Here is a 14,158-nt window from a genome sequence, read left to right as displayed (position 1 = left end):
TATGCTAATATCATAATGTGGTAGCTCCAACCTCGCAGACCTCCTTAGAAGCGGCACTAAGCAGTTCTAATCTCAAAGAAAAGAAGGGCAGTAGAGACATTTATCGCAAGCTGGACTATATATAATATATACGATCTCTCTACTCTTTGTTCATTGAAAGAGCAAAAATGACCAGGGGCAGGCCACGCAAAACGACCTCACCTGCTAAGCTGACTGAATTTTTTTCACAAGGCACAGCCCATACACCAGCTACTAGTGGTGAAACACAAACGGGTTTACCATCGCCCTCGGGACGCTCCTCCCGCGAAAGCTCAATAATGGGAGATGACCCCACGACAGCAGACACCCCATTAGCTAAAAATATGATGCAAGAATTATTGGGTACCTTACGCAAATCCCTAAAAGGTGATATGAAGCAGATGGTGAATGCTTTAAAAAAAGATGTAAGGAATTTAGAAGAACGTACATCTCGATTAGAAGATAAAATGGTGGAATTTGCGGCCTCCCACAATACCCCGGTCGATGCATACTATGAGATGAAAGACACCTCTGAATACCTAAGAAATAAAATGGGAGATCAGGAAGATAGATCTCGCAGAAACAACGTGAGATTACGCGGGATACCTGAGAGTGTTAAAAACTCTGAATTGGCTCAATTTTTTCAAAATCTATTGCGGGCTGTATTGCCGGAAACCTCCGCATTTGAATTGATGGTGGACAGAATCCATAGGGTACCTAAACCCAAGTCCATAAATCCCTCGCTACCCAGAGATACCTTAGCGAGGATTAATTTTTTCTCCATCAAAGAAAAATTTCTACGCTGTATTAGAGAATCTCCGAATCTTCCTGCTCCTTTTCAAGGCATTACAGTCTTTCAAGATTTATCAGCAGCCACGTTAGCGAGACGTAAGGAATTTGCCCCATATACGAAAATTCTGAGAGACATCAATATTCCTTACCGCTGGGGATTTCCGGTAAAATTACTAATAAATAAAGACGACGAAATTGTTGTTTGCTTGTCACCCAGACATGCAGAATCCCAACTCAGCAAATGGAAACTTCTCCCGGAGGGGTTTGTCTCCTCCCTTCCTACGGATCAGCAATATAAAAAAATTCCAACTGATTGGACCACTGTAAATTGATGAGGTCTGCGATTCTTTTCTTTTTGGAGTTCACCTTTGGTTATTTTCTCCGTGAACTTGCTTCCTCTTAGCGCCTCCCGGCATAGAGGTGCGGATTTGATAATTTTTTTTTTCTCTTTAAGGCTAGTTTCACACTAGCGTTTATTCGACACAGCGCACGGCGCCGCTAAGCCCCGCCCCCTGCCGGCTCTCTGCCTGCCCCATCCGGTCATCGCCGCCTACTATCGCACATGGACGCTTGCGATCTGCGCACCCTATCTTTAGCATAAGGTGCGCAGATTGTGCGCTGGCCATGCGCTAGTAGGATTTTGGCATGCGCTGCGCATTTTTGAAGGTGCGCCGAGCGCGCCAAAATGCAACATGCTGCGTTCGGCGCACACGGGCGCACCTTCAAAAGTGCGCAGCGCACGCCAAAATCCTACTAGCGCACGGCCAGCAAGTGACCAAGTGACCATAATTGTATTTTCCGAGTCATCTCTCTGTCAGGATTATGCAGAGCCGATCAAATTTTTCTTTTGAGTGTATTTAAGAGTTTTGGTATGAAGCAATGGGTATTAAGTTCTTATTTCTGAATGTGAGGGGATTAAACTCCCCTTTTAAAAGGTCTCTTCTCTGGAAGCAAATATGCTCATCTAAATGTGACGTGATTTGCCTGCAAGAGACGCACCTACTTCCCAAAGATGCGTCACGCCTAACTAATAAACAATTCCCTATAATACTCCAGGCCAACGCTCCACATAAAAAAGCAGGAGTAGCTATACTGATAAAACACACTATTTCATTCTCTGTGTTATCCCAATTTACAGATCCCAATGGGAGGCTTTTGATCCTCTCTTGCCTTCTAAATAACTCTCCTTATACGATAGCAACCTTGTATAGTCCTAATAATTCCCCTAAAATATTCTTCACTAAAGTTCTCAAGAAAATTCGTTCTATGTCACAGAGCGCATTGGTGATTTGCGGAGACTTTAACACCCCTATATCTAGAGATTTGGATGTTGATTCGGCACAGACAACCATCCGGGAGGAATTGAAGGGAACTATAGCGGAAGAGGCTCTCCATGATGTTTGGAGATACCACCATGCCAACGAGAGAGGATATACTTATTTTTCCCCTAGGTTTGCATCTCTGTCCCGAATAGACTATTTTTTGGTGGATAGGACAGCCTTATGACTCTGTAAATCCTCCCAAATAGGCTCAATTACCTGGTCAGATCATGCCCCTATTGTGTTAGAACTCGGGGGTGACGGCACACCACCCTCTGCCTTCTCCTGGCGCTTGAACACTTTCCTTTTGAAATCCGTTCAAAACAGGGAATATTTATCTAATGAATTGAGAGAATTACTCAAGATTAATAATAACGAAGTTTCTGATGAGACCCTGTGGTTATCGCACAAAGCCTTCATGGGAAGTTTATGTATAAAACTAGCTTCAAGGGAAAAAAAGCGCAGAGAGGGTGAAGTGCGGTCAGTCTTAAACCAGATAAATATTCTAGAAGAAAAACAAAAACAAAATAAGACCCCTTCAATTAGCAATGATCTATTGAAGAGTAGAAATGAGCTACGGAAGCTCTTATTATTTCGAAGAATGGAGGCATTTTTTGGAGGGGGGCAGTCATCCCATTACGGTCATCACTGATCATAAAAACCTGGCCTATATCGAGTCCGCTTAGAGATTGGCCCCCAGACAGGCTTGGTGGGCACTTTTTTTCTCGATTTAATTTTACCATTACGTTCCGACCCGGGTCTAAAAATGTAAAGGCGGATGCCTTATCCCGATGTTTTGATTCTGTGTCCCCTCCAGAACCTCCTTCCTACATTCTTCAACCGGGATTGATTGTAGCAGAAGTCTCCTCTGAGTTACAGAGAGAGATTCTGGAAGCACAAGCACAAGCTCCCAGGAATAAACCCCCAGGTAAATTGTTTGTACCCGAACATCTCTGTCTCACACTCCTGCAATAATTTCATGATTCTGTATTAAGTGCACTCCCTGGTATTGCAGCTACCCAGGGGGGCAGTGGCTAGGGGTTTTTGGTGGCCCTCTATGGGTACTGATATCAAAAGGTTTGTAAATACTTGTGGGGTGTGCGCTCACTCTAAAAGCTCTCAGGTCCGGCTGGCCGGGGAATTGGTGCCTTTGCCAATTCCGGATAAACCATGGACACACCTGTCCATGGACTTTATCACTAATCTTCCCTCTTCCAAGGGCAACTCAGTGGTATGGGTAGTGGTTGATAGATTTTCTAAGTAAGCCCACTTTGTGTTGAAACCTTGGCCCGCTTGTTTTTACAGCACATAGTTCGGTTGCATGGAGTGCCTGTGAACGTGGTGTCGGACGGGGGTGTACAATTTGTGGCCAGGTTTTGGAGAGCGTTTGGTAAGAAGTTGGGTGTCACGTTATCATTCTCCTCTGCCTATCACCCGGAATCCAATGGACAGACTGAACGCACCAACCAATTGTTGGAGCAGATTCTGAGATGCCTGGCCTCCTCCAGACAGGAAGACTGGTGTGAGGTATTACCTATGACAGAATTTGTGTTCAACTGTCGTATTAATCACTCTACCGGAAAGTCTCCCTTTCAGGTCAATTGTGGGTTTGTTCCACAGTTTCGGGAATTTTCCCATATGGATTCTGGTTGTCCTGGTGCCGAGGGGATGGTGCAACAGTTAAAAACCCTCTGGAGGGAGGTGCAGGGGATCATCTCCAAAGCCCAGGAAAAGTACAGACATTTTGCAGACAGGAGGAGGGGGTCGGGTCCTGCGCTGACAGTGGGGGAAAAGGTCTGGTTGTCCACCCGTTAAATCAAACTTAAATCAAACTTAAGATACCCTCTTTAAAGCTGGGCCCCAAATTTATTGGCCCATACAAGATTGTAGAGGTGATCATCCCAGTGGCCTACAGGTTAAAGTTGCCCACCTCCTTCAAAATATCTAACATCTTCCACAGGCCACTATTAAAATCTGTGGGGACAGTTAGAGAAGATCCCTCATCTGTGGTTCCACCAGTATTGGTAGAGGGTCAACTGGAGCACGAGGTAGGGCACATCATTGATTCACGGTGGGTGCGCCGGAGACTTCAGTACCTTATTCATTGGAAGGGATATTCCATTGAGGATCGGTCATGTGTTCCGGCCATTTCGGTGCACGCTGATTGACTGGTGAGGGCTTTTCATGTCAGATACCCTTAGAAGCCTGGGGGTCCAGTGGCCCCCTGTTAAGGGGGGGTACTGTCATGGTATAGGACATGGTTAATGTCCTGCTCTCTCAGGGTTAACTTTTGCTGGCCTCCTTTTGGATCTAGGAGGGGAATTGAGATCGGATGCCATGTCACGTTTGGAGAGCCCCTGATGTCCCTAAACAGTGGAAACCCCCCACAAGTGACCCCATTTTGGAAACTAGATCCCCCAAGGAACTTATCTAGATATGTGGTGAGAACTTTGAACCCCCAAGGGATTCACAGAAGTTTATAATGTACAGCCGTACAATTAAAAAATCAATTTTTCCACAAAAATGATCTTTTCACTCCCAATTTTTATTTTCAAAAGGGTAACATGACCCCAAAAGTTATTGTGCAATTTCTCCTGAGTAGGCTGATACCCCATATGTGGGGAAGCAGCGCCATTTGACTTTTGTGGCTAGAATTGAGATCGGACGCCATGTCACTTTTGGAGAGCCCTTGATGTGCCTAAACAGTGGAAATCCCCCACAAATGACACCATTGGAACCTAGACCCCCCCAAGAAACTTATCTAGATGTTTGGTGAGAACTTTGAACCCCCATGGGCGTCACATAAGTTTATAACATACAGCCGTAAAATTAAAAAATCATATTTTTTCCACAAAAATGATCTTTTCACCCCAATTTTTATTTTCTCAAGGGTAACAGGACTCCAAAAGTTATTGTGCAATTTGTTCTGAGTACGATGATACCCCATATGTGGGGGAAAACCACTATTTGGGCGCATGGCAGAGCTCAGAAGGGAAGCAGCGCCATTTGACTTTTTTGGCTGGAATTGAGATCGGACGCCATGTCGCGTTTGGAGAGCCCTTGATGTGCCTAAACTGTGGAAACCCCCCACAAGTGACCACATTTTGGAAACTAGACCCCCAAAGGAACTTATCTAGATGTGTGGTGAGCACTTTGAACCCCCAAGTGCTTCACAAAAGTTTATAATACCCGGGCGTGAAAATAAAAAAATCAGATTTTTTTCCACAAAAATGATCTTTTAGTCCCCATTTTTTATTTTCCCAAGGGTAACAGGCGAAATTGGACCCCAGAAGTTGTCCAATTTGTCCTGAGTACGCCGATACCCCATATGTGGGAGAAAACTACTGTATGGGCACACGTTGGGGCTCGGAATGGAAGTAGTGACGTTTTGGAATGCAGACTTTGATGGAATGGTCTGCGGGTGTAATGTCGCGTTTGGAGAGCCCCTGATGTGTCTAAACTGTGGAAACCCCCCACAAGTGACTACATTTTGGAAACTAGACCCCTCCAAGGAACTTATCTAGATGTGTGGTGAGCACTTTGAACCCTCAAGTGCTTCCTAAAAGTTTATAACGCCTGGGCGTGAAAATAAAAAAATCATATTTTTTCCACAAAAATGATCTTTTAGGGTGTGTGCACACACTGCGGATTCTGCTGCGGATCCGCAGCGGATTTGACCCTGTGGTGTACAGTACCATTATTCCCTATGGGAATTAAAAACCGCTGTGCAGACGCTGCAGAATTTTCCGCACGGATTTTGCTGCAGTTTCAAATCCGCAGAAAGAATTGCATGGGGGCAAACCACTGTTTGGGCGCATAATAATAATCTTTATTTTTATATAGCGCTAACATATTCCGCAGCGCTTTACAGTTTGCACACATTTTCATCACTGTCCCCGATGGGGGCTCACAATCTAAATTCCCTATCAGTATGTCTTTGAGGTGTGGGAGGAAGCCGGAGTACCCGGAGGAAACCCACGCAAACACGGGGAGAACATACAAACTCCTTGCAGATGTTGTCCTTGGTGGGATTCGAACCCAGGACCCCAGCGCTGCAAGGCTGCAGCGCTAACCACTGAGCCACCGTGCTGCCCCGCATGGCAGAGTTTGAAAGGGAAGGAGCACCATTTGACATTTTCAACGCTGAATTGTCTGGAATTGAGAGCAGACGCCATGTTGCGCTTGGAGAGCACCTGATGTGCCTAAACAGTGGAAACTCCCCAATTCTAACTCCAACCCTAACCCCAATACACCCCTACCCCTAGCCCTAACCCTAGCCCTAACCCTAATGGGAAAATGGAAATAAATACATTTTTTTAATTTTATTATTTTTCCCTAAGGGGGTGATAAAGGGGGGTTTGATTTACTATTTATGGCAGTTTTTATGTTTGGCTGCTGTCACACGCTAAAAGACACTTTTTATTGTAAAAATTGTTGTGACGACTCCTGGAGTGGACCCTCTGGGTCGTGACACCAACCCTCCCAGGGCGAGCTGACCTAGTGAAGACCACCCCCTATACAGGGAGTGTCAGGGGAAGCCCCAGGGGGTGAGGCACCACGACTGCTGGCACCAGGCAGCCGGCTCACAGGAGACACGAGTGGGTGAGTGTGTCTGCAGGAACGTGTAAAGCGTGGACACAGGAACACGTGGTATACAGAGACTGAGTGCAGGATCAGAGTATGTGCCAGGAGGCACAACTGAGTATGAGACAAAGCACAGGGTCCGAGTGTGTGCCAGGAGGCACGACTGAGTATAAGACAGAGCACGGAATCAGAGTGTGTGCCAGGAGGCACAACTGAGTATAAGACAGAGCACAGAATCAGAGTGTGTGCCAGGAGGCACAACTGAGGATGAGACAGAGTACAGGGTAAGAGCGTGTGCCAGGAGGCACAACCGAGTATGAGACAGAGTACAGGGTCAGAGTGTGTGCCAGGAGGCACAACCGAGTACGAGACAGAGCACAGGGTCAGAGCATGTGCCAGGAGGCACAACCAAGTACAAGGCAGAGTGCAGATTCAGAGCGTGTGCCAAGAGGCACAACAGAGTGCAAGGCAGGGTACCTGAATACAGTGCACAGCCAGGCAGGGACACGGCAGACCAAGCCAGGAAGCACAACAATAATCAGGCACCTCCCCTAGGGGGAGGTCGTCTGATATAGCACATGATTACTACTGGTTCCGGGTCAGGACCTAGCCAGAAAGCACATGACCACTACAAGTTCCAGGTCAGGTCCTCCATTACCATAGAGAGGACCGAGCCCTATACAGCACTGACAGGAGCGCGCAAGCGCAAACGTGACATGTAGGAGGAGACCCGGGAACGAGAGCTGCGTGTGCGCACCCGACGGGACCCCCGGAGTGACCGCGGCTCCGGAAGAGATGACGTCGTGACCGAGGTCCCGCCCCCAGGTGAGCGAGGCGTAGCAATAGTTTTTGCATCACCACATTTTGAGAGCTATAATTTTTCCATATTTTGACCCACTGAGTCATGTGAGGTCTTATTTTTTGCGGAACGAGTTGTTGTTTTTATTGGTAACATTTTCAGGCATGTGACATTTTTTGATCGCTTTTTATACCAATTTTTGGGACGCAGAATGACCAAAAATCAGCATTTCATGAATTTCTTTTGGGGGGCGTTTACACCGTTCCGCATGTGGTAAAATTGATAAAGCGGTTTTATTCTTCGGGTCAGTACGATTACAGCGATACCTCATTTATATAATTTTTTAATGTTTTGGCGCTCTGAGGGTGTTAAGGAAGCGCTCAGAGAGCCCCCTCCCTGCGCTATTCTTGCCTATGCCCTCGGTACACTGCGATCATGTTTGATCGCAGTGTGCCAGGGGTTAATGTGCCGAGAGCGCCGCTGATCGCTATGACATACTATCTTGTCCTTGGGAATTAAGTCCCAGGGCACATGGACGGGATAGTACGTCATATGGAAGAAAGGGGTTAAAAGAATTAATCTAGGTGTGCAGAGAGCACTTCATGGTTCTTTCTTAAGATTTTTCTAATTTTGGACTGTGAAAATAAAAATTAGTCTTTGAAAAATATTTTGTTTGTTTTTTGTAAAAGGTATTAAAAGGTAATGCAGGTGCTTCTCACAAAATTAGAATACCATCAAAAAGTTAATTAATTTCAGTTCTTCAATACAAAAAGTATAGCTCATATCTATTTACATAATTGCCTTGTAAAGTTTTCATTTCCTGTTCTGTCCAGATGTCACCGGATCCCAGAATTCCAAGCGGAGGACGTTGACCGACCGCCGTATTGGGACACCCAAGTGATGGGTGTCTCAATATGGAAACTGCTGCTGGTACCAACCTATTGCACGGTACCACCAGCGGAACACCGTCGCACCACACACACACTCTATACACTGTATGCACCACACACTCTCACACTCACTCTCACACACACTCACGCAGCCTCTTGTGTGGTACCACCAGAGGAACACCGTCGCACTGCGCAGGCGCAGTAAATCATTCGGCTGATCCCGGCGGCAGATGCGCGATGTGTCTATAGGCAGAGGAAGCTGGTCAGTAGACCAACATTTCGAATTTTAAAATAATTTTTTAAAGCTGGCGTTGTAAAGTATTCTAATTTACTGAGATAATGACTTTTGGGTTTTCATTGGCTGTAAGCCATAATCATCAACATGAACGGAAATAAACATGTGAAATAGATCACTCTGTAATGACTCTATATATGAGTTTTCACTTTTTGTATTGAAGAACTGAAATAACTTAACTTTTTGATAATATTCTAATTTTGTGCCAGAGGTCCGGACCTAGATGACTGCGGCCTGATGTCCGGAGCGGATTTCCGCAGTCTGATTCCTGGACCCTGACGGTCGATGCCAGCACCCCGAATTCCGATGCCACCGTACCCTATCTTGGTCCCTGGCGTGTCCTCTGCACGCGCAGGCCTCCGTCCTGTATCTCTCCCTGGCGTGTCTCTTCGCACGCGCAGGGCACCATCCCTGTACCTGGCATGCCCCTTGTCATGCGCAGGCCTCCGTCCTGTGAACTTGACCCGGGCGTGTTCGTTGACATGCATCCTGTTTCTAACTTTGTCTTGTCTCCTTGCATGGAACCCTGGTTTGCTTACCGGATGTCCAGAACCTGCCGATCACCTTCAGAGCTACAGAACCTGATGTCCCGCACGTACCATGCTTTGGACCTCGGCGTGCTGTTGCACGCACCTTGCTCTATGTACTCTGTGTGTTCACGATTTGCACCTGTTATACCCTGAAGTGTTCCTCATGCCTTGGACCTCGGCGTGCCCTTGCACGCATCTTGCTTTATGTACTTTGTGTGTTCACGTTTTGCACCTGTTGTACCCAGAAGTGTTCCTTAATGAAGTTTGCATGAACTAACGTCTTGTCTCGCCTTGTCTTGTTTCCCTGATCCGGCCGTCTGGTCCAGCTGCTGTGGTGGCTCACCCCCTTGGTCTTGCCCCTGACACTCCCTGTATAGGGGGTGGATTCTCACTAGGTCAGCTCGCCCTAGGTGGGTAGGTGCCACGGCCCAGAGGGTCCACTCATTCAAAAGGAAAACGACTCAGCGTAAGCTGACGCTCGTCACACACTGTAATGCAGTAGTCAACTTGGTAGTGCCATTATTGAGATTGGCTGGCCGTATGACATTATTAAGGGTTATTAAAAGACAGGCGCCGCTACGCTCAGCACACTGATGCCACTGCACAACTCCAAAAAAGTGTTGAAATTTTTTTCTGGATTCAATTACTCATCCATGCAGTAATACGTGCTTTGTGGTACATTTCTGTGCTGTATAACACTCCAAAAAAGTGTTGAAATTTTTTTCTGGATTCAATTAGTTATCCTACAGTATAACGTGCTTAGTGTGCGACAAAAATGGCAGAATCATGCAAGACTCTCGAAGGAGTGACTGGAGGTATATTGGAGCCAGACCAAGGTGATGCGACAATGGAGGTGGTAGGAGCCTTTGTTCCGGAACCAGCCGCTTTCCCGGAACCACCAAGGCGCCAGCCTTCATGAATGGGATTTTTGCAGAATGCGGACGGGAAAGCCAGGTTCCAGGAACTATTCAGCAAACTGCGGGCACTAGGCTGAATGGAAGCGATAAGGAATTGAGGCAGGGCTGAAGAAATGCTAGCAGGCCCTCCAGCCAAGCGGTTCCGACAGTTGGTATCCTGGGGAGTTACATATGACCGGCACCGGAGATTGGGGTCCTTCGAAGAGTTTGGGTCCCGTCATCACATCTTGCTCAACCAGCGAACAGTAGAGACGGAACACTTGCCTCGAAGGCTGCAAGAGCTGATGATGGGAACCAGGGTCACATTCCTCAAAATGAAGGGGCAACATCACTGGTATGCGGTAGGTGTAATCCGAGAAGGAAGGTGACAGGAACACCGCACTACACTCGCTCACTGAGCCAGTGCGCATGTCCTGAACACAAAAACAGTGCTCAAAGATACCTGTGGAGCAGGGCAGCAGCGGTGACAATGCGTGCTTCAAACTATCAGGACCTGAAGCATGTGACCGCTGGGGGCATGGCCTAAGCTCCACAGAGCTAGGAGCTGCAGAGAAACTCCTAGAAAGGTAACTACGGGACAAGTTACCAAGGGGCATAGACCGGGGCGGAAACCAGATCAAGCCGGGGTCAATGCACGAGATAGCAGGACAGTACCAAAGGGTTAGACAGAGCGGATAGTCAGGACGTAGCAATAGATCAGAAAACCAGAATGGGCAATAGACGGTGCAATAGGGGCTAACGGTAGCGGAGTAACAATAGCCAAGCCAGGAGGTCAGAACCAGAGAAGACAATAGTACCTAAAACGTGAGACGGAGTTCAGAGTGAGGGGACAAGCCGGGTCATACACGGGAATCAAACAAGCAATGCAGTACACGCACACCAGGGGGGTAGGTCAGACACACAGCCAGAATAACAGTATAGCTGACAGAGAATGCTAGTCTGGAGGGAGTATAAATACCCCTCCCAGATCCAAAGAGAGGCCGGCAAAAGTTAACCCTGTGAGAACAGGACATTAACCATGTCCTAACCATGACAGAAGGGAGCAGGATGAGCCCCTCTTGAGGAATGAATGGGCCTGGAAGAGACTCCTCGAGTCGGCTCGAGTTGGGGCTACTACCACCCCTGAGAGATCGGACTGTCCTTGGGGTTCTCCACCTCCTATGCGGGAGCAGGCGATAGGGCAGGTAACACAGAGGGTTGTCGCCTATTTCTACATGTCAAGGGCTTCTGCACTACCCAGAGCCAGATCACCTATTAGGCTGAATTCACACGTGGCTTTTTTTTCGCGTTTCCGCGGCGGTTTTAACCGCGCGATTTTGCCGCGAAAAATAAGCATCCCATGCATTCCTATGGGATTCCGCAATGCTGTACTAATGCTGCGGTTTTTACCGCGGCGGAATCGCTTTGCGGTAAAAACCGCAGCATGCTCATTAATTTGCGGAATCGCGGCGATCCCGCACCCATAGGAATGCATTGTTCCGCTTACTTTCCGCATGTGGCTGTGCACACCATGCGGAAAGTAAGCAGAACATTTGCGGATGGTACCCACGGTCCGGAGGAGGAGACTGTCCTCCGGGCTTTGGGTACCATATCCCTGTAAAAAATAGAATTTAAAAATAAAAAATATTGTTATTCTCACCCTCCGACGTCACGCGGTCTTCCTGTTTCTCTTCACGCTCTCGTTCCCAGTAGTCCTTTGCGAAAATGCCCGCGATGGCGTCCGTTCTCGCGGGATCGCAAAGTCTCGTGGTCATTCGCGCGACGTCATCGCGAATAACCGCGAGACGTCGCGATCCCGCGAGAACTGACGTCATCGCGGGCATTTTCGCAAAGGATTACTGGGAACGGATGCGCGGGACGTCGGAGGGTAAGAATAACACCATTTTTTTTTTTACATTCTATCTTTTACTACTGATGCCGCATAGGCGGCCTCAGTAGTAAAAAGTTGGTCACACTTGTCAAACACTATGTTTGACGAGTGTGACCAACCTGTCAATCAGTTCTCCAAGCGATGCTACAGATCGCTTGTAGAACGCTAGCATTTTGCAAGCTAAATACGCTTGCAAAATGCTAGTTTTTCCGCGGGAAAATCGCGGGAATTTAAAATGCGATTTTCCCGCGGACTGGAATTCCGGAATTCTCGCGGTAATTTCCGCGAGAGTTCCGGTACGTGTGCACTTAGCCTTACAGTCTAGCACCTGGGAATTGGGCTCCTGGAAGCAGGTGGAGGCAGTTTCCCCCAGCCTCCTGAGGAAGGAGAAGAAGCAGACACCTGAAGAGGATTACTGTATTACCCTCCTTATAATTTTTTTCTAGCTTCACACTTTGTGCCAAGCTTTTATGAGTGCAACACAGCTCCGCTCCTTACACACACTGCTCCGCTCCGTCCACCTCGTCCACACACGACTCTGCCCGTACACCTTGTACACACACAGCTCCGCTCCGTACTCCTCGTACACACACAGCTCCGCTCCGTACACCTCGTACACTTGCGGCTCCGCTCCGTACACCTCGTAAACACATGGCTCTGCTCCATACACCTTGCACACGCGTGGCTCCGCTAAGTACACCTCGTACACACACTGCTCCTCTCTGTGCACCTTGTACACACATGGCTCTGCTCCGTAACACCTCGTATACACACATGGCCCCGCTCCGTACACCTCGTACACACGCGGCTCCTCTCCGAACACCTCGTACACACGCGGCTCCGCTCTGTACAACTCGTACACACGCGGCTCCTCTCCGTACACACACTGCTCCTCTCTGTACACCTCGTACACACATGGCCCCGCTCCGTACACCTCGTACACACACGGCTCCGCTCAGTACACCTCGTACACTTGCGGCAAAGCTCCGTACACCTCGTACACACATGGCCCCGCTCCGTACACCTCGTACACACACGGCTCCACTCCGTACACCTCGTACACTTGCGGCTCCGCTCCGTACACCTCGTACACTTGCGGCTCCGCTCCGTACACCTCGTACACACACGGCTCCGCTCAGTACACCTCGTACACTTGCGGCAAAGCTCCGTACACCTCGTACACACATGGCCCCGCTCCGTACACCTCGTACACACACGGCTCCACTCCGTACACCTCGTACACTTGCGGCTCCGCTCCGTACACCTCGTACACTTGCGGCTCCGCTCCGTACACCTCGTAAACACATGGCTCTGCTCCATACACCTTGCACATGCGTGGCTCCGCTAAGTACACCTCGTACACACACTGCTCCTCTCTGTGCACCTTGTACACACACGGCTCTGCTCCGTAACACCTCGTACACACGCGGCTCTGCTCCGTAACACCTCGTACACACGCGGCTCTGCTCCGTACACATCGTACACACGCGGCTCCTCTCCGAACACCTCGTACACACGCGGCTCCGCTCCGTACACCTCGTACACACGCGGCTCCTCTCCGTACACCTCGTACACACACGGCTCCTCTCCGAACACCTCGTACACACGCGGCTCCGCTCCGTACACCTCGTACACACACGGCTCCGCTCCGTACACACACGGCTCCGCTCCGTACACACACGGCTCCGCTCCGTACACCTCGTACACCTCGTACACCTCGTACACACACGGCTCTGCTACATCCACCCTGTAAACCCCTCCTGACCCCACACAGAAACTTCCCCTCATCCAGCACCATGACAACCAGCACAGCAGAGTCCTGCATACACTGAGGCCCCTGATCATGTGACCCCTGACTCCTCCCCTCCTGTGACCTCATCCCAGGTCCTGTGCGCACAGAGCAGCCATATATGTGGAGTGCGGCTCTGCAGGTGGAGGTAGGTGCTGGAGATTCCCCATTACTGGGCTGCACAGGGGGCAGTAACCCCTCCATTCCCGGAGGTAGCGCCCCCTGCAGGTGGAGGTAGGTGCTGGAGATTCCCCATTACTGGGCTGCACAGGGGGCAGTAACCCCTCCATTCCCGGAGATGGCGCCCCCTGCAGGTGGAGGTAGGTGCTGGAGATTCCCCATTACTGGGCTGCAC

The 14,158-nt window shown here is 48.9% G+C and overlaps 2 protein-coding genes across 3 annotated transcripts in view; both read left to right on the top strand.

Moving 5' to 3' along the window:
* Positions 1 to 14,158, top strand: part of LOC141051046 (uncharacterized) — a 108,642-nt gene that overhangs the window by 39,552 nt on the left and 54,932 nt on the right. The window contains exon 1 of one of the 2 annotated variants that reach the window (XM_073547865.1): positions 13,871 to 13,951. The exons of the other annotated variant lie outside the window; for it this stretch is intronic. The gene's annotated coding sequence lies outside the window, so the exon portion shown is untranslated. Of the gene's footprint in view, positions 1 to 13,870; positions 13,952 to 14,158 lie in introns of those variants that run through there. 2 annotated transcript variants of the gene reach the window in all.
* The window catches only part of LOC141051122 (uncharacterized), a 175,294-nt gene that overhangs the window by 139,360 nt on the left and 21,776 nt on the right, over positions 1 to 14,158 (top strand). The window lies entirely within an intron of this gene.

The sequence above is a fragment of the Dendrobates tinctorius genome, unplaced genomic scaffold, assembly GCF_039654945.1.
Source record: "Dendrobates tinctorius isolate UK_male_01 unplaced genomic scaffold, ASM3965494v1 ptg000155l, whole genome shotgun sequence".
NCBI lineage: Eukaryota > Metazoa > Chordata > Amphibia > Anura > Dendrobatidae > Dendrobates > Dendrobates tinctorius.
The sequence above is the reverse complement of the archived record's forward strand: the minus strand, read 5'-3'. Positions and strand labels throughout refer to the sequence as shown.